The following is a 26,414-nucleotide window of genomic DNA, read 5'->3' as shown; positions in this document are numbered from 1 at the left end:
GGGTTTTCCTCTTTTGGGGCGTTGTGTGTGGCTCTCAGCATTTGATTGGCATCATCTTGTGAGTGTGTTACTCTATGATACAAACAAATTTTAACTTTTATATGAATCATTAATTAAATAAGCTTTGTTACTTATTTTTCATCGATGCTCCGTATCTTCTTCTTATTTACATGATGTGTTTGGAGTGGATTTGGTGAACTTGGGGGCAGGCGTTACTATTCGCCACACCCTCGACCTCACAAAAATGTTCTTGGGATTTCTGTTATCAATAGTTTGTGCACAGCTGAACGTAGTTCTCAGAAAAACAAGATTTTGATTCAATAACATGTGTGATGGGTTGTCTAGTGGAAAAATCCATATAGTATTATCATTATTATCATTTATTTATATAGCACCATTAATTCCATGGTGCAGTACATGAGAAGGGCTTAAATACAAAGTAATAGATATTGTTTACAGTAAAAAAAAATACAATGACAGACTGGTGCAGAGGGGAGAGGACCCTGTCCTTGCGGACTTACATTCTACTGGATAATGGGGAGAAGACAGAAGGTCGGGGTGCAGCAGCTCAGGTGGTGGTGTAGAAGTCACATCTACGACCATCATGCTCTCCAATTGAGAGCTCTTGAAATACAGCCAAAATGTCAAAATATCTAGCTTCTGTTATAGAAAATGCAGGGGCTCCTTTTTGACATCCTCGTCAAACCAGTTCAGTATTAGTAGGAGATGGATTGTCAGAATCCGGCCCAGGACCAGGCTTCAGTAGTTGCAAATCCTGGCCACGTGCTGTTCCATGTGCTCTTACTCTGGCTCTTCCAGTCATAATTTAATCTAGAAGATGTTGCCGTCGTAATCCAGAGACAGAGTACAACATCGCCCAAGCGTTCACCCACTGCTCCTCAGACTTTCTATGTGTGCAGTGACGGAATCTAGGCAGAAGATGATGGTGATGTAGTAGCTGGAGCATTTAAGACAGTTATGAAGCAGGCATAACAACTTGAAACACAAGTATTTTTACCAAGATACCACACTGTTCAATATGTGGCCTTTATTTTTTAATTTTTTAAACCAAAATAGTGTACCGAACTAGGGTAACAGATAACAAATTCAGTGGAATGTAGGCCTGAATTTCCACAATTTATAGGCCACACATATATCAGATGTCTGACAGCAATACCACACTGCCAAATATGTGGCCCGTATTTTTTATTTTTTAAATGCTAAATAGTGCTGTATACAACTAAAGTAACAGACAGAAAAACACTGGAATACCGGCATAAAATGCCCAAACTTGGAGCATGCAGATATATGAGGCCTGTCACAGAAATACCATACTGCCAAATATGTAGCCTGTATTTTTTTGGAGGTTTGCTAAATAGTGCTGCATATAAATAGATTAACAGACAGGAAAAACACTGTAAAAATGGCCTAAAATGCCCAAACTTGGAGCACACAGATATATGATGCCTATCACGGAAATACCACACTGCCAAATATGTGGCATGTATCTTTTTAATGCAAAATAGTGCTGCATATAAGTAGAGTAACAGACAGTAAAAACAGTGGAATACTGGCCTAAAAGGCCCAAACTAGGAGCACACAGATATATGAAACCTGCCACAGAAATACCACACTGCCAAATATGTGACCTGTATTTTTTAAATGCAAAATAGTGCTGAATATAAGTATTGTAACAAAAAACAAAAAAACTAGGCTAACGGCCTAAAATGCCCAAACTTGGAGCACGCAGATATATGAAGCCTGTCAGGGAAATACCACACTGCCAAATATGTGGCCTGTATTTTTTTGGGGGGTCTGCAAAATAGTGCTGCATGTAACTAGAGTAACAGACAGCAAAAACAGTGGTGGAATACTGGCCTAAAATGTACAAACTTGGAGCAGGCAGATATGTGAGGCCTGTCACGGAAATACCACACTGCCAAATATGTGGCCTGTAGTTTTTTAAATGCAAAATAGTGCTGCATATAAGTAGGGTAACAGACAGGAAAAAAAACTAGACTAATGGCCCAAAATGCCCAAACTTGGAGCATGCAGATATACAGTATGAGGCCTGTCATGGAAATACCACACTGCCAAATATGTGGCCTGTATTTATTGGGGGTCTGCAAAAGAGTGCTGTATGTAACTAGAGTAACAGACATTAAAAAATGGAATACTGGTCTAAAATGCCCAAATACTTAGCACACGGATGTATGAGGCGTGTCACAGATATACTACTCTGTAAATTATGTGGTCTGTATGTTTTTTTTGGAGGGGGTTCAGCAAAATGGTGTCAATAAATTGTGTTAGACACTCAAAAAAAATATCTACTCTACCGTATGACAAAAAAATGAAAGATTTTTCTGCGCACTCACAAAGTGATTTTTGTGACCCCTTTAAAATAGCTGGATTTTCACCCTGTGCTAGGAAAAGGATCTAGCTGTATTGTGCAGTGTCGAAAAGCAAATGGAGAAAAAAGAGGGCTCTGGATTGCTTTGCAATAAAATATTCTCTATTAACCTGACAAAAACAATTTTCCTAGCCAATTATACCTGGGTCTATGTATATATGGTCAATATATGCTATAGGCAGCAGCAGCAACAGCTGACAGTAATGGAATGGACCCTCTTGATGTATGCAATGATATCTACTGTATGTACACACACATAGTGCCTGCAAGTCTTGCACTGATAAGTATAGAGCGACGTACACTCCCCTGCCTACCTAACATTGCAACCTATATACTCCGGAATTAGTCCTTAAAGGAACTGTTTCGCTGGATTTGAGTAGTTTAGAATGGTAGACCCCACACTGACTAAGGAATCTCCAAATCTGACCCTATCTCAGCGGCAGCTCTCCCTGCACTGTCTGATTCCGGAGCTGAATGCGCCGAGCAGGACGGCGTCCCATCTCTTATACCCTGGTGATGCTGTGCGGCCAGCCAATCACTGCAAGACCACAACAAAGATGGCTGCGGCATTAAAGTGCCTAGCAGACAATCCCTGCATGTTGATTGGGTCTCTAAAGACCGCCAAAAATGCAATGTAGAGACCCGAGTTCCCACCTGGTAATCAGGGAAATGCTCGGTGCTCGCCGAGTACACCGAGTACAGTGATATTTGGCGAGTAGCAAGTACTGGCGAGCACGTTCGCTCATCACTAATACTAATGCAAAAGACTGACCAAAAAGACAAGTGGAAATTGTTATAATTTTTTTTATTTCATATAGAAGGTAGTCCAACAAGAACTCCTAACCAGTTTCTCTAAAACCAGCCTTGATGCTTATTTGAAGCTGGTGATTGATAGCTAAATAAATGAGATGCAAAGTCAAGTTTTTAATTAAATTCTAAAAGTGTCTTCATCATATTGTTTTTACGAAGATTTAGACAGTGTTTGCCATTGAATGCCCTTTCTATTCCAAATATATTGTTTTTCATAATTTAAAATGATCATAACATTATTGGTAAGTATCAATTCAAAAGAAGTAACACATGTTAACTGAAGTTCATATTTAATCATCTAAATTAACTTTTTAGCAATTATGGAGTTACTAATTCATGACTATAAACGTGAACAAAATACAGTAGGATGACTCCTGCCAGAACTTAAATTGAAGTCTTTATGAACAGATTGCCAACCAGACTGTAGTAATAATCTTCCTAGCCACCATGCTGTCTTACAGATTGCTATTTTAAGATACTTCCATTATCACGGTGGCTTGGCAGCAGATCTGAAACTTCAGGTTGGGTTTTTGGATTCAGTTGCACAGTCTGCATGTCAACTGATTTCAACATGATAAAGAATATGAATTTTCAAACAATAAAAAAATAGTTGCCCTTTAGCTGTTTGAGATTACTTTGACATTATTTGAGATAAACCCATATTTTCATATTTTGCAATATAGCAAAACATGGCAGAAAACCTATTTCTTTGAACTCTTTCAAATTACAAATTGAAAGCCATTTTTCTAAATAACATATGGCACATTTAGTAGTAACTCATTTTGTTAGTCACAGCTCTGCAGTCTTAAGGAGTTTGTGGCCTGCGTTTCAGCAAAATTGCAAGCATCATAATAGTAAACTAAACTTTGCAAATTAGTAGTACTGCATTGACTTTATAGCCAAACTATTAACCTCTAAAGTGCAGAACAGTCATTAAAATATATTTGAATATTATTAGCTACAGTTTGCTATGGTAATGAATAAATAAAGGATCTAAAGTTATGAGCAAGAGAATGTGTACACTTTAATCACTTTTAGATAAATATCCAAGATGAACAGCCATAGTTATTTTTCAGAGATGATGCTTTTATAAATATTTCAGGACTAGAGACTAGGGTTGAGCGAAACGGGTCAGCCATTTTCAGAAGTCGCCGACTTTTGGCAAAGTCGGGTTTCATGAAACCCGACCCGACCCCTGTGTGGGGTCGGCCATGAGGTCGGCGTTCTTCTGAATCTGGTATCGGAATTCCGATACCGAATTCCGATATGTTTGCCATATCGGAAATAGGTATCGGAATCTACATTTAAGTGTAAAATAAAGAATTAAAATAAAAAATATTAATATACTCACCTCTCCGGAGGCCCCTGGACATCGCCGCTGGTAACCGGCAGCCTTCTTTGCTTAAAATGAGCGAGTTTAGCGCCTTCCATGATGTCACGGCTTGTGATTGGTCGCGGCCGCCCATGTGACCGCTCACGCGACCAATCACAAGCCGTGACGTAATTCTCAGGTCCTAAATTCCTAATTCTAGGAGTTTAGGACCTGAGAATTACTTCACGGCTTGTGATTGGTCACGTGGCGGTCACATGAGCGGCCGCGACCAATCACAAGCCATGACGTCATCTAAGGCCCTTCACGCGCTCATTCTTAAGAAGGAAGGCTGCCGGAAAGAAGCAGGGCGCGTCCGAGGGTGAGTATATACCTAATAGGAATATACTCACCCTCGGCTTCTTTCCGGCAGCCTTCCTTCCTAAGAATGAGCGCGTTCAGGGCCTTAGATGATGTCACGGCTTGTGATTGGTCGAGGCCGCTCATGTGACCGCCACGTGACCAATCACAAGCCGTGACGTAATTCTCAGGTCCTAAATTCCTAGAATTAGGAATTTAGGACCTGAGAATTACATCATGGCTTGTGATTGGTCACGTGAGCGGTCACATGGGCGGCCGCGACCAATCACAAGCCGTGACGTCATGGAAGGCGCTAAACGCGCTCATTTTAAGCAAAGAAGGCTGCCGGTTACCAGCGGCGATGTCCAGGGGCCTCCGGAGAGGTGAGTATATTAATATTTTTTATTTTAATTCTTTATTTTACACTTAAATATGGATCCCAGGGCCTGAAGGAGAGTTTCCTGTCCTTCAGACCCTGGGAACCATAGTATCCCATTGCACTGCATTGGGTTTCGTGTTTCGGCCGACCCCGACTTTTTTATAGGATCGGCCGATTTCACTCGACCCGACTTTTGAGAAAGTCGGGTTTCGTGAAACCCGACCCGATCCTATAAAAATAAAAGTCGCTCAACCCTACTAGAGACTACAAGTATAACAGGTCAAGTCCATGATGATTATAGCAACACATATATTAATATCCAAAATCCGCACCACCATTCATCAATTAGCATAGCCTACCTTCTCCTCATCCTTCCTATACAGTACATATCAAATTTTAGCAATATTTATCTTCTTTTTAAACCATTCTTTCTCATTTGCTGTCATGTGACGAATATCTAATTGGCTGACTAGTCTAGATAATCTAAACTTTGAAGCTGATTGGACTACTGCTTGCTATATTTCTGGAGGAGATAACATGACAAACTTAAAGGGTAGAGGGCTTGAGGTAACACCACAAAAAACACATAAACTGTTCTTGCCAGCCAGAGATTTTTACATTATAAACAATGATGCAGCCTATTTTTACATTTTTGCATGACATTTACGATCTTGTCCTCTTCTGCAATCATCTACACATCAAAATTTGAATGTTTAAGCATTAATAAAATATATACAACAAATAGCTAGAGATGAGTAAGTATAGCTAAATATTCTACTCAAATTTTACACCTCAAGAGGTTAAAAGATATAGAAGTACTTATATTTTTCTTACCAATTACCTGTCATCACTTCTCGCATCTTCCTATTGCTGCCATAAGTGTTGTGAATTCTGCTTTTGGGCTCCCTCCGGTGGTTGTAGGTGGTAATGCAGTTGCCCCTAAGTTGCAGTCCTGGTCAGGTGTATCTGCTGATTGCAGTTCTGACTGGGGTATTTAGGCGTGCAGGATTCATTAGTCCTTGCCAGTTGTCAATTGTTGTTGGGAGGTGTAGGACCTCTGCCTGGTTCCTCCTGCCTTTCTGCCAAATCAGCAAAGATAAGTGTCTGTTTTTTTTTCCTGTGGCACCCATGTTGTGTGCTTCACAATTCAGTGCTATTCTTTGTGTTTTCTTGTCCAGCTTAGATTGTGTCAGTATTTTCTCAGTCTTGTTGGAGTGGCAGATATACATTCCATGTCTTTAGTTAGATTGTGGAACTTTTTGTATTATCTGCTGTGGATATTTTTGGAAGGGTTTTAATACTGACTGCCTAGTAATCTGTCCTATCCTTTCCTATTTAGCTAGAGTGGCCTCTTTTGCTAAATCCTGTTTTCTACCTGCGTGTGTCTATTCTTCTCCTACTCACAGTCATTATTCGTGGGGGGCTGCCTATCCTTTGGGGGTCTGCTCTGAGGCAAGGTAGCATTCCTATTTCCATCTATAGGGGTATTTAGTCCTCCGGCTGTGTCGAGGTGTCTAGGGTATGTTAGTCACACCCCACGGCTGCTTCTAGTTGTGGAGTTAGTTCAGGATTTGGGGTCAGTACAGGTTCCACCGACTCCAGAGAAAGTTTCATGTGGCTCCAAGGTCACCAGATCATAACAGTACAACTGGCCCATAATGAGTTAAATGCATCTCAGAAGAAGGGAAGAAAGGTGTTGAGCCATTTTTTTTTCTGCAGTCTGTTTTGTCTTTTTTTCCCTCTTTATTTATGGGTGGCTGAGGAGTCTTGTGCCAGCATGGATGTTCAGGAATTAGCTTCTCGTGTAGACCAGCTTGCTGCTAGGGAACAGGGTATTTCTGATTATATTGTTCAGACTCCTGCTTTAGAGCCAAAAATTCCTACTCCTGATTTGTTTTTTGGTGATAGGTCCAAATTTTTGGGTTTTAAAAATAATTGTAAACTGTTTTTTGCTCTGAGACCGCGATCCTCCGGTGATTCCATTCAGCAGGTTAAAATTGTCATCTCCCTGCTGCGTGGCGATCCACAGGATTGGGCATTTTCCCTGGAATCTGGGAATCCAGCCTTGCTTAATGTAGATTCCTTTTTTCAGGCTTTAGGATTATTATATGATGAACCGAATTCTGTGGATCAAGCGGAGAAAACCTTGTTGGCCCTGTCTCAGGGTCAAGAGGCGGCAGAATTGTTTTGTCAGAAATTTAGAAAATGGTCTGTGTTGACTAAATGGAATGATGATACTTTGGCAGCAATTTTCAGAAAGGGTCTTTCTGAATCCGTTAAAGATTGATCGGCGCTTGCGGGAGCGTCAAACTGTGCGCGCTGTGGCGTCGTCCTTAGAGCAAAGTCATTGTGGCTACGCTTCTCATGTCATTTCAGTCTGCCCTAAGCGGACAAAAAGGATCGCTAGTTCATTTACTATCAGTACTGTACAACCTAAATTTCTGTTATCGGTGTCCTTGATCTGCTCATTGTCATCATTTTCTGTCATGGCGTCTGTGGATTCAGGCGCCGCCTTGAACTTAATGGATTTTGAGTTTGCCAGGCGTTGTGGTTTTCCCTTGCAGCCTTTGCAGAACCCTATTCCTTTAAGGGGGATTGATGCTACACCTTTGGCTAAAAATAAGCCCTAGTTTTGGACACAGGTGACCATGCACATGGCGCCAGCCCGTCAGGAAGATTGTGGATTTCTGGTGTTGCATAATTTGCATGATGTTATCGTGCTGGGTTTCCCATGGTTGCAGGTACATAATCCTGTGTTGGATTGGAAATCTATGTCTGTGACTAGTTGGGGTTGTCAGGGGGTTCATAATGATGTTCCTTTGATGTCAATCTCCTCTTCTTCCTCTCTGAAATTCCAGAGTTTTTGTCTGATTTTCAGGATGTATTCGATGAGCCCAAGTCCAGTTCCCTTCCACCGCACAGGGACTGTGATTGTGCGATTGACTTGATTCCAGGCAGTAAGTTTCCTAAGGGCCGACTTTTCAACCTGTCTGTGCCTGAACATACCGCCATGCGGAGTTATGTTAAGGAGTCTTTGGAGAAAGGGCATATTCGGCCATCTTCTTCACCGTTGGGAGCAGGTTTTTTTTTGTTGCTAAGAAGGATTGCTCCTTGAGACCTTGTATTGATTATCGCCTCTTGAATAAGATCACGGTCAAGTTTCAATACCCTTTACCTTTGCTTTCCGATTTGTTTGCTAGGATTAAGGGGGCTAGTTGGTTTACGAAGACTGACCTTCGGGGGGCATATAATCTTGTTCGTATTAAACAGGGTGATGAATGGAAAACTGCGTTTAATACGCCCGAAGGCCATTTTGAATACCTTGTGATGCCATTCGGGCTCACTAACGCTCTATCTGTTTTTCAATCCTTCATGCATGATATCTTCCGGACTTATATTGATAAATTCTTGATTGTATATTTGGACGATATTTTGATTTTTTCCGATGATTGGAAGTCTCATGTGGAACAGGTCAGGATGGTATTTCAGATCCTTCGTGACAATGCTTTGTTTGTGAAGGGGTCTAAGTGTCTCTTTGAGGTGCAGAAGGTTTCATTTTTGGGCTTTATTTTTTCTCCCTCATCTATGTAGATGGATCCGGTTAAGGTTCAGGCCATTCATGATTGGATTCAACCCACATCCGTGAAGAGCCTTCAGAAATTTTTGGGTTTTGCAAATTTTTATCGCCGTTTCATTGCTAACTTCTCCAGTGTGGTTAAACCCTTGACTGATTTGATGAAAAAAGGCGCTGATGTGGCGAATTTGTCCTCTGCGGCTGTCTCTGCCTTTCAGGAGCTTAAACGCCGATTTACTGCTGCTCCGGTGTTGCACCAACCAGATGTTTCTCTTCCGTTTCAGGTTGAGATTGATGCTTCTGAGATTGGAGCAGGGGCCGTTTTGTCTCAGAGGGATTCTGTTGGTTCTTTGATGAAACCGTGTGCCTTCTTCTCCTGCAAGTTTTCGCCTGCTGAACGCAATTATGATGTCGGCAATCGGGAGTTGTTGGCTATGAAGTGGGCGTTTGAGGAGTGGCGACATTGGCTTGAGGGAGCCAAGCACCGTATTGTGGTCCTGACCGATCATAAGAATTTGATTTACCTCGAGTCTGCCAAACGGCTGAGTCCTAGACAGGCTCGATGGTCCTTGTTTTTTTCCCTTTTTGATTTCATGGTTTCGTATCTTCCGGGTTCTAAGAATATTAAGGCTGATGCCCTTTCTAGGAGTTTTTTGCCTGATTCTCCTGAGGTCCTTGAACCGGTCGGCATTCTGAAAGAAGGGGTGGTCCTTTCTGCCATTTCCCCTGATTTACGGCGGGTTCTTCAGGAATTTCAGGCTGATAGACCTGACCGCTGTCCTGTGGGGAAATTGTTTGTTCCTGACAGATGGACTAGTAGAGTGATTTCTGAGGTTCACTGTTCTGTGTTGGCTGGTCATCCTGGTATTTTTGGTACCAGAGATTTGGTTGGTAGGTCCTTTTGGTGGCCTTCGTTGTCACGTGATGTGCGTTCTTTTGTGCAGTCCTGTGGGACTTGTGCGCGGGCCAAGCCTTGTTGTTCCCATGCTAGTGGGTTACTTTTGCCTTTGCCAGTCCCTGAGAGGCCCTGGACGCATATTTCTATGGATTTTATTTCTGATCTTCCGGTTTCCCAGAGGATGTCGGTTATCTGGGTTGTTTGTGACCGGTTTTCTAAGATGGTTCATTTGGTGCCTTTGCCTAAATTGCCTTCCTCTTCACAGTTGGTTCCGTTGTTTTTTCAGGATGTGGTTCGTTTGCATGGTATTCCGGAGAATATTGTGTCCGACAGAGGTTCCCAGTTTGTTTCTAGGTTTTGGTGGGCCTTTTGTGCTAGGCTGGGCATTGATTTGTCTTTTTCTTCTGCATTTCATCCTCAGACAAATGGCCAGACCGAGCGAACTAATCAGTCTTTGGAGACTTATTTGAAATGCTTTGTGTCTGCCGATCAGAATGATTGGGTGGCCTTTTTGCCATTGGCCGAGTTTGCCCTTAATAATCGGGCTAGTTCGGCTACTTTGGTTTCGCCTTTTTTTTGTAATTTTGGTTTTCATCCTCGTTTTTCTTCTGGGCAGGTTGAGCCTTCTGACTGTCCTTGTGTGGATTCTGTGGTTGACAGGTTGCAGCAGATTTGGGCTCATGTGGTGGACAATTTGGTGTTGTCTCAGGAGGAGGCTCAACGTTTTGCTAACCGTCGTCGGTGTGTTGGTTCCCGGCTTCGGGTTGGGGATTTGGTTTGGTTGTCTTCCCGTCATGTTCCTATGAAGGTCTCTTCCCCTAAGTTTATGCCTTGGTTTATTGGTCCTTATAGGATTTCTGAGATTATTAACCCGGTGTCTTTTCGATTGGCTCTTCCGGACTCTTTTTCTATCCATAATGTCTTCCATAGATCTTTATTGCGGAAATATGTGGTGCCCGTTGTTCCCTCTGTTGATCCTCCGGCCCCTGTTTTGGTTGATGGGGAGTTGGAGTATGTGGTTGAGAAGATTTTGGATTCTCGTTTTTCGAGGCGGAGGCTTCAGTACCTTGTCAAATGGAAGGGTTATGGCCAGGAGGATAATTCTTGGGTTTTTGCTTCTGATGTCCATGCTGCTGATTTGGTTCATGCTTTTCATCTGACTCGTTCTAATCGGCCTGGGGGCTCTGGTAAGGGTTCAGTGACCCCTCCTCAAGTGGGGGGTACTGTTGTGAATTCTGCTTTTGGGCTCTCTCCGGTGGTTGTAGGTGGTAATGCAGTTGCCCCTGAGTTGCAGTCCTGGTCAGGTGTATCTGCTGATTGCAGTTCTGACTGGGGTATTTAGGCGTGCAGGATTCATTAGTCCTTGCCAGTTGTCAATTGTTGTTGGGAGGTGTAGGACCTCTGCCTGGTTCCTCCTGCCTTTCTGCCAAATCAGCAAAGATAAGTGTCTGTTTTTTTTTTCCTGTGGCACCCATGTTGTGTGCTTCACAATTCAGTGATATTCTTTGTGTTTTCTTGTCCAGCTTAGATTGTGTCAGTATTTTCTCAGTCTTGTTGGATTCTCTGGAGTGGCAGATATACATTCCATGTCTTTAGTTAGATTGTGGAACTTTTTGTATTATCTGCTGTGGATATTTTTGGAAGGGTTTTAATACTGACCGCCTAGTAATCTGTCCTATCCTTTCCTATTTAGCTAGAGTGGCCTCTTTTGCTAAATCCTGTTTTCTACCTGCGTGTGTCTATTCTTTTCCTACTCACAGTCATTATTCGTGGGGGGCTGCCTATCCTTTGGGGGTCTGCTCTGAGGCAAGGTAGCATTCCTATTTCCATCTATAGGGGTATTTAGTCCTCCGGCTGTGTCGAGGTGTCTAGGGTATGTTAGGCACACCCCACGGCTACTTCTAGTTGCGGTGTTAGTTCAGGATTTGCGGTCAGTACAGGTTCCACCGCCTCCAGAGAAAGTTTCATGCGGCTCCAAGGTCACCAGATCATAACACATAAGCACCAAAATCCTCTAATGATGCCTAGGACAGTTCTGCACTTGTGACTGCAAAGTCATGGTTTTTATTATGCTATGAGGTCTTCAGAGACCTCAGAGCAAAAAAAAGAGACATTAAATATGGGGACAATAATTTTTCAGCTAAATCAATATGTTCTCAGGAACTAATATTTGGGCACACAGCATGGCTTAGAAGAGAAGGAGTGCTATTTAACTTTTAAAATACAACTTTGGTTCCATTGGTTTGCCGATGTCAAGTCACATTTGCAAAACGTTAGATGTTCCATGACAGCAAAGAAAACCCCTATAAGGGACCACTTTTGGAAACTAGACAAAAACTTTTGTTTGGGCAAGTGCAAAACTTAGAAGAAAAGGAGCACTATTTTGAGCGCAGATTTTGCTGGAATTTTTTGGGTGTCATGTCACATTAGCATAACCCTTCAATAAATTAATCTTCATTTGTTTCACCCTGTGAAAAGAAACCCTAATTTTTCCTACTACATTTACCACAAAATTGTAAGTTTAGAATGTTGATTAGCCCCAGATTTACATTTGTAAAAGGTTAAATTGACCCCATAATTTGTCATACAATTTCTTCAGAATTATGATAATCCAATATGTATTTTTATTGTTTGGCCACTGGACAGGGCTTGGAGGTAAAGGGCTCTATTTGACTTTAAAAAGTCATAGATTATATCCTTCTGGAAATTCTTCTGTGGGTGTTTTAACTATTTTGACTCCACATGTGTTTTCCAGAAATCAGCACACAGTTGGTGCTGCAGAGAAAAAATTGAAAATTAATGACGGATAAATTATGCCCAGCTTGTGTTTCTGGAGACACGCTTCTCGTAAATTAATTACTCATTCCTCTACAGTAATGCCAAACAGGCCATAGCCTACAAAGTACGCCCATATAGATAGTGTAGATATAAATTAATAAATGTTAATTAAGAATGACAAAACTGAGACATTTTTTTGAGGCTTATATACCACCAAAACCTGCCCAAGAAAAAGTAAAAGTCTATGGATGGGCAATATAATATCAATACATTTTTTAAAAAGTGTTTAGAAGCTTAGATAGCAACAAAATGCACCCAAGAAGACATAATACCCTATGGATGAGCAACATAACCCAAAATATTATAAAAAAAAAGTTTTTTGAGGGTTATATAGCAACAAAATGGACCCAAGAACAGGCAGTTGTGTATAGTGAGAAGTAAAATTCAGATAAATTTGTGATTTTTTTTTTAGGAGGGTTAGATACCACTGACATCTTCCCAAGATCATGTAATAATCTGTTAATGAGCAATATAATATTGAAAACACTGTGAACAATTTTTTGGAGGGTCAGATACTTCCGAAATGCACCCAAGAATTTCTTATACCCTATTAATGATAAATATAATATCAATGCATTTTTTTTAAAGTTTTGTAAGGCTTACAGTGGGGAAAAAAGTATATAGTCAGCCACCAATTGTGCAAATTCTCCAACTTAAAAATATGTGAGGCCTGTAATTGACATCATAGGTGGACCACAACTATAAGAATGAAAATAAGAAAACAAATCCAGAAAATCACCTTGTCTGATTTGGCATGATTTATTCAGCAGATTATGTTGGAAAATAAGTATTTGTCACCTAAAAACTTGCAAGATTTCTATCTCTCACAGACCTGTAACTTCTTGTCACGGGAAACCTAGGTGTCACGGGAAACCTAGGTAGGCAAGAGCTAATAACCCGGGCCCCTGCAATTTCCCTCAACTCTGGGAAACCCTGACTGACCCTCTCCCAGAGTTTACACTGATGGTGTGCATGTCTGGGCCTCCATCCTCACCCTGTCTCCTGTTACAACCTCTGGCTGAAACCACCACCCACCACCCAGTGAAGAGACCACTAACCAATACCCACAGTTAGCACAGACAAGGATAACGGAAAATATACACCACGCCGCAGACACTCAGGAATACACAATAAGTGCACAGGGCAAAACAAATACAAATATAGGAAGGAGGAAAATATGACAAAGGGAAATATACACCACCAGACACGATACTCCTTTTCCTAGACCACCACTCCAGACCAAGATAACCAAGCACAAGACAGAAGCTATAATCGGCGACGCCCAATGTTCAGAAGAACAATTTAAAGGCAGTGGGCGTGTTGTGAATTAGACTTTTTTGGCTCCCTCTTGTGGTCACTAGTGATATGACTCTGGGATTGTCTTTCCTCAGTTTGGCACCCACCTGGGTCGTTAGTCCAGGGGTGTTGCTATATAAACTTCCTGGATCCTCAGTCCAGTGCCTGGCATCGTTGTAATCAGATCCTTTCTGTTTGCTCCTGTCTGCTGGTCCTGGTTATTGCAAAATTAAGCTAAGTCCTGCTTCCTTGTTTTTTGGTTATCTGTATTGCTCTTATTTTCTGTCCAGCTTGTACTAAATGTGATTCCTGATTTTGCTGGAAGCTCTAGGGGGCTGGTGTTCTCCCCCCGGGCCGTTAGACGGTTCAGGGGTTCTTGAGTGTCCAGCGTGGAAATTTTGATAGGGTTTTTGCTGACCGTATAAGTCATCTTACTATGTTCTGCTATTGGTCAGTGGGCCTCTCTTTGCTAAATATCTAGTTCATTCTTACGTTTGTCTTTTCTCCTTACCTCACCGTTATTATTTGTGGGGGGCTTGTATCCAACTTTTGGGGTCTTTTCTCTGGAGGCAAGAAAGGTCTATCTTTTCCCTTCTAGGGTTAGTTAGTTCTCCGGCTGGCGCGAGACGTCTAGAACCAACGTAGGCACGTTCCCCGGCTGCTGCTATTTGTGGTGCTAGGATTAGATATACGGTTAGCCCAGTTACCACTGCCCTATGAGCTGTTTTTTTATGTTTGCAGACTTGGTATGTACTTTTGAGACCCTCTGCCATTGGGGTCATAACAGTATGCCAGGCCTAAGTTGAATGTTTAATGCATTGCAGAAGTGGGATAATAAGAAAGGAAATTCTGAGTTTTTTTTTTTTTTCCTCTCTTTCTTCCTCCCCTTTACCTCTTAGTGGCTTGTGCTTGCTGCAGACATGAATGTCCAGACCTTGATTACAAGTGTGGATCAGCTTGCTGCTCGTGTGCAGGGCATACAAGATTTTGTTACCAGTAGTCCAATGTCTGAACCTAAAATACCTATTCCTGAACTGTTTTCTGGAGACCGATTCAAGTTTAGGAATTTCAGGAATAATTGTAAATTGTTTCTATCTCTGAGACCCCGTTCATTTGGAGACTCAGCTCAGCAAGTTAAAATTGTTATCTCTTTCTTACGGGGCGACCCTCAGGATTGGGCCTTCTCGCTAGCGCCAGGAGATCCGGCATTGGCAAATATTGATGCGTTTTTTCTGGCGCTCGGATTGCTTTACAAGGAACCCAATCTTGAAATTCAGGCAGAAAAAGCCTTGCTGGCTATTTCTCAGGGCCAGGATGAAGCTGAAGTGTATTGCCAAAAATTTCGGAAATGGTCCGTGCTTACTCAGTGGAATGAGTGTGCTCTGGCCGCAAATTTCAGAAATGGCCTTTCTGAAGCCATTAAGAATGTGATGGTGGGTTTCTCCATTCCTACAAGTCTGAATGATTCCATGGCGCTGGCTATTCAAATTGACCAGCATTTGCGGGAGCGCAAAACTGCTAATCCTCTGGTGGTGTTGTCTGAACAAACACCTGATTTAATGCAATGTGATAGAATTCAGACTAGAAATGAACGGAAAAATCATAGACGTCAGAATGGGTTGTGTTTTTACTGTGGTGATTCTACACGTTATATCAGCATGCTCTAAACGCCTAACAAGGGTTGTTAGCCCTGTCGCCATTGGTAATTTGCAACCTAAATTTATTTTGTCTGTGACTTTAATTTGCTCATTGTCTTCCTACCCTGTTATGGCGTTTGTGGATTCAGGTGCTGCCCTGAGTCTTATGGATCTGTCATTTGCCAAGCGCTGTGGTTTTGTTCTTGAGCCTTTGGTAAATCCTATCCCTCTTAGAGGTATTGATGCTACGCCATTGGCGGAAAATAAACCGCACTTTTGGACACAGGTAACCATGTGCATGACTCCTGAACATCGGGAGGTGATTCGTTTTCTTGTTCTGCATAAAATGCATGATTTGGTCGTTTTGGGTCTGCCATGGTTACAGACCCATAATCCAGTCTTGGATTGGAAGGCAATGTCTGTGTCAAGTTGGGGCTGTCAGGGAATTCATGGTGATTCCCCGCCGGTGTCTATTGCTTCCTCTACTCCTTCGGAAGTTCCTGAGTATTTGTCTGATTATCAGGATGTATTCAGCGAGTCCAGGTCCAGTGCTCTGCCTCCTCATAGGGACTGTGACTGCGCCATAGATTTGATTCCAGGTAGTAAATTTCCTAAGGGAAGACTATTTAATCTGTCTGTACCTGAGCATACCGCAATGCGTTCGTATATCAAGGAGTCTCTGGAGAAGGGGCATATCCGTCCATCCTCTTCCCCTCTTGGTGCGGGATTCTTTTTTGTGGCCAAGAAGGACGGATCTTTGAGACCTTGTATTGACTATCGGCTTCTGAATAAAATCACTGTTAAATTTCAGTATCCTTTGCCTCTGTTGTCGGACTTGTTTGCCTGGATTAAAGGTGCCAAGTGGTTCACCAAGATAGATCTTTGTGGTGCGTACAACCTTGGGCGCATTAAGCAAGGAGATGAATGGAAAACTGCATTTAATACGCCCGAAGGTCATTTTGAGTACTTGGTGATGCCTTTTGGGCTCTCTAATGCTCCTTCAGTGTTTCAGTCCTTTATGCATGATATTTTCCGGAAGTATCTGGATAAATTTATGATTGTTTATCTGGATGATATTCTGTTTTTTTCTGATGATTGGGACTCGCATGTAGAGCAGGTCAGGATGGTGTTTCAGGTTTTGCGTGAGCATGCTTTGTTTGTTAAGGGCTCAAAGTGTCTCTTTGGAGTACAGAAGGTTCCCTTTTTGGGTTTTATTTTTTCCCCTTCTGTGGTGGAGATGGACCCAGTCAAGGTCCGAGCTATTCATGATTGGACTCAGCCCATGTCAGTTAAAAGTCTTCAGAAGTTCTTGGGTTTTGCTAACTTCTACCGTCGTTTTATCGCTAATTTTTCTAGCGTTGTTAAACCTTTGACGGATATGACCAAGAAAGGTTCTGATGTTGCTAACTGGGCTCCTGCAGCCGTGGAAGCTTTCCAAGAGTTGAAGCGCCGGTTTACTTCGGCGCCTGTTTTGTGCCAGCCTGATGTCTCACTGCCCTTTCAGGTTGAAGTGGATGCTTCTGAGATTGGGGCAGGGGCCGTTTTGTCGCAGAGAGGCCCTGGTTGCTCTGTAATGAGACCATGTGCTTTTTTCTCTAGGAAGTTTTCGCCTGCTGAGCGGAATTATGATGTTGGCAATCGGGAGTTGTTGGCCATGAAGTGGGCATTTGAGGAGTGGCGTCATTGGCTCGAGGGTGCTAAGCATCGTGTGGTGGTCTTGACTGATCACAAAAATCTGATGTATCTCGAGTCTGCTAAACGCCTGAATCCTAGACAGGCCCGCTGGTCATTGTTTTTCTCCCGTTTTGACTTTGTGGTCTCGTATTTACCAGGTTCAAAGAATGTGAAGGCTGATGCTCTTTCAAGGAGCTTTGTGCCTGACTCTCCTGGAGTCGTAGAACCAGTTGGTATTCTTAAAGAGGGAGTTATCTTGTCAGCCATTTCTCCGGATTTGCGACGTGTGTTGCAGAGATTTCAGGCTGGTAGACCTGACTCTTGTCCACCTGACAGACTGTTTGTTCCTGATAAGTGGACCAGCAGAGTCATTTCCGAGGTTCATTCCTCGGTGTTGGCAGGGCATCCGGGAATTTTTGGCACCAGAGATCTGGTGGCTAGGTCCTTTTGGTGGCCTTCCTTGTCACGGGATGTGCGGTCATTTGTGCAGTCCTGTGGGACTTGTGCTCGAGCTAAGCCTTGCTGTTCTCGTGCCAGCGGGTTGCTCTTGCCCTTGCCTGTCCCGAAGAGGCCTTGGACACACATTTCCATGGATTTCATTTCAGATCTTCCGGTGTCTCAGGGCATGTCTGTCATCTGGGTGGTATGTGATTGCTTTTCCAAGATGGTCCATTTGGTATCTTTGCCTAAGCTGCCTTCCTCTTCCGATCTGGTTCCTTTGTTCTTTCAGAATGTGGTTCGTTTACACGGCATTCCTGAGAATATTGTGTCTGACAGAGGATCCCAGTTTGTTTCCAGGTTCTGGCGATCCTTTTGTGCTAAGATGGGCATTGATTTGTCGTTTTCGTCTGCCTTTCATCCTCAGACTAATGGAAAAACGGAGCAAACTAATCAGACTCTGGAGGCTTATTTGAGGTGTTTTGTTTCTGCAGATCAGGATGATTGGGTGACCTTCTTGCCGTTGGCTGAGTTTGCCCTTAATAATCGGGCTAGTTCCGCTACTTTGGTTTCACATTTTTTTTGCAACTCTGGTTTCTGGTTTTTCCTCGGGACATGTGGAGCCTTCTGACTGTCCTGGGGTAGATTCCGTGGTGGATAGGTTGCAGCAGATCTGGAATCATGTGGTGGACAACTTAAAGTTGTCACAGGAGAAGGCTCAGCATTTTGCCAACCGCCGCCGCGGTGTGGGTCCCCGACTTCGTGTTGGGCATTTGGTATGGCTGTCTTCTCAATTTGTTCCTATGAAGGTCTCCTCTCCTAAATTTAGGCCTCGCTTCATCGGTCTTTACAAGATATTGGAAATCCTTAATCCTGTGTCCTTTCGCTTGGATCTTCCGGTGTCGTTTGCCATTCACAACGTGTTCCATAGGTCTTTGTTGCGGCAGTACGTTGTGCCTGTGGTTCCTTCTGTTGAGCCTCCTGCTCCGGTGTTGGTTGAGGGCGAGTTGGAGTACGTGGTGGAGAAGATCATGGATTCTCGTCTCTCCAGACGGAGGCTTCAGTATCTGGTCAAGTGGAAGGGCTATGGCCAGGAGGATAATTCCTGGGTGGTTGCCTCTGATGTGCATGCGGCCGATTTAGTTCGTGCCTTTCACGCTGCTCATCGTGATCGCCCTGGTGGTCCTGGTGAGGGTTCGGTGACCCCTCCTTAAAGGGGGAGTACTGTTGTGAATTAGACTTTTTTGGCTCCCTCTTGTGGTCACTAGTGATATGACTCTGGGATTGTCTTTCCTCAGTTTGGCACCCACCTGGGTCGTTAGTCCAGGGGTGTTGCTATATAAACTTCCTGGATCCTCAGTCCAGTGCCTGGCATCGTTGTAATCAGATCCTTTCTGTTTGCTCCTGTCTGCTGGTCCTGGTTATTGCAAAATTAAGCTAAGTCCTGCTTCCTTGTTTTTTGGTTATCTGTATTGCTCTTATTTTCTGTCCAGCTTGTACTAAATGTGATTCCTGATTTTGCTGGAAGCTCTAGGGGGCTGGTGTTCTCCCCCGGGCCGTTAGACGGTACGGGGGTTCTTGAGTGTCCAGCGTGGAAATTTTGATAGGGTTTTTGCTGACCGTATAAGTCATCTTACTATGTTCTGCTATTGGTCAGTGGGCCTCTCTTTGCTAAATATCTAGTTCATTCTTACGTTTGTCTTTTCTCCTTACCTCACCGTTATTATTTGTGGGGGGCTTGTATCCAACTTTTGGGGTCTTTTCTCTGGAGGCAAGAAAGGTCTATCTTTTCCCTTCTAGGGTTAGTTAGTTCTCCGGCTGGCGCGAGACGTCTAGAACCAACGTAGGCACGTTCCCCGGCTGCTGCTATTTGTGGTGCTAGGATTAGATATACGGTTAGCCCAGTTACCACTGCCCTATGAGCTGGTTTTTTATGTTTGCAGACTTGGTATGTACTTTTGAGACCCTCTGCCATTGGGGTCATAACAGGGCGTGACCCAGCTTCCAATCCGAGCACCAGCTAAATTAACCCCAGACCAGCTAGATAAAATCTAGAGGACGCCACTGAGCGCATAGTGAACAAAAGCGGAATTACCGCTGTCTGTCGAACGCCCTAGTATGAACAGCGTCCGACATGACAGTACCCCGCCTTCTACGAGGGACCCCAGGGCCCTCACGACTTATAGGACCCGGTTTGTCCGGATGACGGCGGTGAAACATACTGACCAGCCGATCCGCATGAATGTCCGAGGCTGGTACCCAAGACCTCTCCTCTGGCCCATAACCACACCAGTGTACCAAGTACTGTAAGGTGCGGCGCACTACACGAGAGTCAACCACCTTGGAGACTTCAAATTCCAAATTACCATCCACCAAGACTGGAGAAGGCATTGGTGTCACATCCACAAGACCCACCATCTTTTTTAGCAACGATCTGTGGAACACGTTGTGTATCTTATACACCGTAGGAAGCTTCAAATGGTAAGCTACTGGGTTAATGACAGCGGTGACCTTAAATGGACCAATAAACCTAGGACCCAATTTAAGGGATGGTATTTTGAGTCTTATGTTTTTTGTGGATAACCACTGCCAGTCATCCACACTCAGGTCCGGACCTGGCACACGCCTTCTGTCAGCCACACGTTTGTACCTAGCACCCACGCTCAACAAGCGCTGTTTAACTCTCCTCCAGACTGATGACAGTTGTGCTCCTAACTGGTCTTCCTCCGGGACGCCGGAAGAGCCCCCCTGACTCAAAGTACAAAATTGAGGATGTAGCCCATAAACACAAAAAAACGGAGACTCCCCAGAAGACTCCTCTTGGTGATTATTGATGGCAAACTCAGCCAAAGGAAGGAACGTCGACCACTCCTCCTGGTTATCAGAAACAAAGCAGCGTAAGTACTGCTCCAAATTTTGGTTCATACGCTCGGTCTGACCATTCGACTGAGGATGAAACGCTGAAGAATGAGACAACTTGATCCCCAGCCGTGAGCAAAACGCTTTCCAAAATTTCCACAAACTGAGTACCTCTATCGGAAACGATGTCAGATGGAACCCCATGAAGTCTGACCACCTCCTGCACAAATACCTGAGCCAGAGTCTTAGTGTTAGGCAACGAAGGCAAAGACACAAAGTGCGACATTTTTGAGAACCGATCAACAATCACCAAATGACCGTGTTCCCAGCTGAGGAGGGCAAGTCAGTGATAAAATCCATGGAGATCTCCGTCCATGGCTTACTAGGTACCTTGAGAGGAAGTAGTGTGCCAACAGGATGGGACCGGGGCGTCTTAGCCCTAGCGCACGTTGTGCAAGCTGACACATATGAGACCACGTCCTGTCGGATTTTGGGCCACCAAAACCGACATGACACCAACTCCAAAGTACCCCTGACCCCTGGGTGGCCAGCCAGGACAGCATCATGATGCTCCGCCAAAACCTTTAAACGGAGATGAAGCGGTACAAACAATTTGTTGATGGGAAGCTCAGATGGTACCTCCTCCTGAGCCTCGGCAATCTCAGCCTCAACCTCGGTTGTGAGAGCCGAAACCACAACACCCTTTTGGAGGATGGGTACCGGATCATCCCGAGGTTCTCCCCCCGGAAAACACCTGGACAGAGCATCCGCCTTAGTGTTTTTAGACCCAGGTCTGTAAGTAACAACAAAGTTGAACCGCATGAAAAACAATGCCCAGCGAGCCTGCCTGGGAGATAGACGCTTGGCAGACTCCAAATAAAGCTGGTCGGTAATTACAGTAATCTGATGAACCGACCCCTCCAAGAAGTGTCGCCATTCCTCAAAGGCCAACTTGATTGCCAACAACTCCCTGTTGCCGATATCGTAGTTACATTCGGCAGATGACAGTTTCTTGGAGAAATAGGCGCAAGGACGCAAATCGCTCAAGGATGAGCCTTGTGACAACACCGCCCCCACACCAACCTCAGACGCATCGACTTCCACAACAAAAGGTTTCGATATGTCTGGCTGCAGAAGAATGGGGCCGAAACAAAACTGTTCTTAAGAAACTCAAATGCGCACACAGCGGCCTCAGGCCAAATGGAGAAATTGGTACCCTTTTTAGTCATGTCTGTTAGCGGTTTAGCAATCATAGAAAAATCCTTGATAAACTTCCTATAGTAGTTAGAAAACCCAAGGAACCGCTGAAGTGCTTTTAGGTTATCAGGCCATTCCCAACGCAACACCGCTTGCACCTTAGCGGCGTCCATTTTAAACCCAGAGCAGACACAATATAACCCAAGAAAGGCAACTCCTGAACCGAAAATACACATTTCTCAAGTTTTGCATAGAGCTTATTCTCTCTGAGAAGCTGTAACACCTGCCTGACATGATCTAAATGAGTATCACGGTCGCTAGAATATATGAGAATGTCATCCAGGTATACAATAACGAATTTCCCCAAAACATGTGAGACCACATCATTTATGAAATGTTGGAACACTGCTGGTGCGTTTGTCAACCCGAATGGCATCACCAAATTTTCAAAATGACCCTCAGGGGTATTAAAAGCCATCTTCCACTCATCACCTTGATGGACTCTTTATGACGTTATACGCCCCCCTGAGGTCAAGCTTGGTAAACCACTTAGCACCTGCCACCTGGTTGAACAAATCTGGTAACAGTGGCATAGGGTATGGATCATGAACCGTAATCTGGTTCAACTCCCTGAAATCACGGCGTAGTCCGCCATCTTTCTCTTTCACGAAGAAGAACCCCGCTGCCACAGGCGAGGATGAAGGCCTGTTGTGCCCTTTGCTCAAACTGTCAGCAATGTAATCCTTTAACACTTGTCTCTCCGGACCGGAGATGTTAAACATCCTTGCTTTAGGCAATTTGGCCCCTGGTTTAAACCTGATAGTACAGTCATAGGAGCGATGTGGTGGCAACTCTGAACAACCCTTCTCAGAGAACACATCCGCAAAATCCAGAAGTGACTCAGGAATGCTTGAAGTCACAGCAGACACACATGTGGCCTGGCAATTCTCCTGGCAGAATTCGCTCCACTGAATTATGTCCTGAGTTTTCCAATCAATAACCGAGTTGTGCATAGACAACCAAGGAAAACCCAAAACCACCTGTGCAGGAAGATTCCTGAGCACATTACATGTAACCTGCTCGAAATATAGAACCCCAATGTGGAGTTTAACCTCAGCCATGAACTCAGTAATCTCCCCCTGTGAGAGAGGAGCTGCATTGATGGTGACCACGCGGATAGGGTGAGGCAGTTTTTTGATCCTAAAACCTGCTGTGCGCGCAAACTCCTCATCAATGAGATTTGTGGCAGAACCGCTATCCACAAAAACAGTGATTGGCAGCTCCCTGCCAGCGATGATAACTTTGGCAGGGAGCATGCATTGAGAAACCACCATGGAGGATATGCATAAGCTCAGATTGGCCTCCTCCACACCCTCTGAGCTTAGAAGTTTTCCACCGTTGCGTTTTTCTTAGACAGCAGAGGACAAATGTTAACAAAATGACCAGTTTTCCCACAGTAAAAACAGGCTCCCTGCTTCTTGAGCACAGGGGCTCGATGCTTAACATGTGACACCCCTGCGATTTGCATAGGCTCCGTGAGCTCACCTGCAGCAACCTCACGTGAACCTACACCTTCTCCCATAGGCAGCGTCTCATGCTCCCCCTGACACAAACGGCGATCAATGCGGACAACAAGACTCATAGCAGAATCTAGAGAAGCAGGAGTCTCTGTTGTGATTTTGGTTTCTGGGCTCCCCCGGTGGTTTCTGGTGGTACTGCACTTGTGTGCTTCATCTCCTCTGTTCACCTGTTTTCCATCTGGATGTGGGAGTTTTCTATTTAGCCTTGCTCCTCAGTCATTTCTATGCCGGCCAACAATGTTACCAGAAGCCTTTCTGTTGCATGTTCCTGCTCCTAGACAACTATCAGCTAAGTTGGACTTGTTGTCCTAAGTTTGTTTTGCATTTTTGTTCCAGTTCTCTGTGATTGAATATTTCTGAGGCTGGAAGCTCTTGTGAGCTGAAATTGCCACTCTGGTGTCATGAGTTGATATTAGAGTCTTAAAGTAATTTCAGGATGGTATTTTGAAAGGGTTTTCAGCTGACCGTGAAGTTCCCTTTTCTGTCTTCCTACTATCTAGTAAGCGGACCTCAATTTGCTAAACCTATCTTCATACTTCGTATGTCTATTTCCTCTAAAATCACCGCCAATATATGTGGGGGCTACTGTCTGCCTTTTGGGGAAAATTTCTCTAGAGGTAAGCCAGGTCTGTATTTTCCTCTGCTAGGGTCAGTCAGTTCTCCGGCTGGCGCTGGGCGTCTAGGGATAAAACGTAGGCACGCTACCCGGCCACTGTTAGTTGTGCGGTAGGTTTAGCTCATGGTCAGCTCGAGTTCCCATCTGCCAAGAGCTAGTCCTTTTGTATGCTTATTACGTTCTCTTGCCATTGAGAACCATGACAGTTTGGCCAGCCCAGGGTTAAAATAATTGGCAGAAGAAAGGAGAGAAAAGAAGTGTGCAGAGATTTTTTTTTTTTTTTTTCCCCTGAGTTTGCTCATTAGTTGATTCACTAGCATCTCTGCTTACTGCAGCCTTCGTCTCTCTCTCCTTCTAATCCTTGAATGGTTCTAATTTCACCTGATTAATATGGATCCTCAGAGTTTAGCTACAGGTTTGAATAATCTCGCTATGAAGGTTCAAAGCTTACAGGATTTCGTTATTCATGCTCCTACATCTGAACCTAGAATTCCTTTACCTGAATTTTTCTCTGGGGATAGATCTCGCTTCCAGAATTTCAAACATAATTGTAAATTATTTTTGTCTCTGAGATCTCGCTCCGCTGGAGATCCTGCACAGCAGGTCAGGATTGTAATTTCCTTGCTCCGGGGCGACCCTCAGGATTGGGCATTTGCTTTGGCACCAGGGGATCCTGCGTTGCTCAATGTGGATGCGTTTTTCCTGGCTTTGGGGTTGCTTTATGAGGAACCTCATTTAGAAATTCAGGCTGAAAAAGCCTTAATGGCCCTGTCTCAAGGGCAAGATGAGGCTGAAATATACTGCCAAAAATTTCGTAAGTGGTCTGTGCTTACTCAGTGGAATGAGTGCGCCCTGGCGGCGAAATTCAGAGAGGGTCTCTCTGATGCCATTAAAGATGTTATGGTGGGGTTCCCTGTGCCTACAGGTCTATATGAGTCCATGACAATGGCTATTCAGATTGATCGGCGTTTGCGGGAGCGCAAACCTGTGCACCATTTGGCGGTGTCTACTGAGGAGACGCCAGAGATTATGCAATGTGATAGAATTCTGTCCAGAAGCGAACGACAGAATTTTAGGCGAAAAAATGGGTTATGCTTCTATTGTGGTGATTCAACTCATGTTATATCAGCATGCTCTAAACGTACTAAGAAGGTTGATAAGTCTGTTTCAATTGGCACTTTACAGTCTAAGTTTATTCTATCTGTGACCCTGATTTGCTCTTTATCGTCTATTACCGCGGACGCCTATGTCGACTCTGGCGCCGCTTTGAGTCTTATGGATTGGTCCTTTGCCAAACGCTGTGGGTTTGATTTAGAGCCTCTGGAAGTTCCTATACCTCTGAAGGGTATTGACTCCACGCCATTGGCTAGTAACAAACCACAATACTGGACACAAGTAACTATGCGTATTAATCCGGATCACCAGGAGATTATTCGCTTCCTTGTGTTGTATAATCTACATGATGTGTTGGTGCTTGGATTGCCATGGCTGCAATCTCATAACCCAGTCCTCGACTGGAAAGCAATGTCTGTGTTAAGCTGGGGATGTCAGGGGACTCATGGGGACGTACCTTTGGTTTCCATTTCGTCATCTATTCCCTCTGAGATTCCGGAATTTTTATCTGATTATCGTGACGTTTTTGAGGAGCCTAAACTTGGTTCACTACCTCCGCACAGAGATTGCGATTGTACTATAGATCTGATTCCGGGCAGTAAGTTTCCAAAGGGTCGTTTATTTAATCTATCTGTGCCTGAACATGCTGCTATGCGGGAATATATTAAGGAGTCCTTGGAAAAGGGACATATTCGTCCTTCGTCATCTCCCTTAGGAGCCGGTTTTTTCTTTGTATCTAAAAAAGATGGCTCTTTGAGGCCGTGTATTGATTATCGGCTTTTGAATAAAATCACGGTTAAATATCAGTATCCTTTGCCACTGCTTACTGATTTGTTTGCTCGAATAAAGGGGGCCAAGTGGTTCTCTAAGATTGATCTTCGTGGGGCATATAATTTGGTGCGAATTAAGCAGGGGGATGAGTGGAAAACCGCATTTAATACGCCTGAGGGCCATTTTGAGTATTTAGTAATGCCTTTTGGTCTTTCAAATGCCCCTTCAGTCTTTCAGTCCTTTATGCATGACATTTTCCGTGATTCCGGTACTGTTGTGATTTTGGTTTCTGGGCTCCCCCGGTGGTTTCTGGTGGTACTGCACTTGTGTGCTTCATCTCCTCTGTTCACCTGTTTTCCATCTGGATGTGGGAGTTTTCTATTTAGCCTTGCTCCTCAGTCATTTCTATGCCGGCCAACAATGTTACCAGAAGCCTTTCTGTTGCATGTTCCTGCTCCTAGACAACTATCAGCTAAGTTGGACTTGTTGTCCTAAGTTTGTTTTGCATTTTTGTTCCAGTTCTCTGTGATTGAATATTTCTGAGGCTGGAAGCTCTTGTGAGCTGAAATTGCCACTCTGGTGTCATGAGTTGATATTAGAGTCTTAAAGTAATTTCAGGATGGTATTTTGAAAGGGTTTTCAGCTGACCGTGAAG

This window comes from Ranitomeya variabilis, chromosome 3, assembly GCF_051348905.1.
Source record: "Ranitomeya variabilis isolate aRanVar5 chromosome 3, aRanVar5.hap1, whole genome shotgun sequence".
Classification (NCBI taxonomy): Eukaryota; Metazoa; Chordata; class Amphibia; order Anura; family Dendrobatidae; genus Ranitomeya; species Ranitomeya variabilis.
This window is presented reverse-complemented; position numbering follows the sequence as displayed.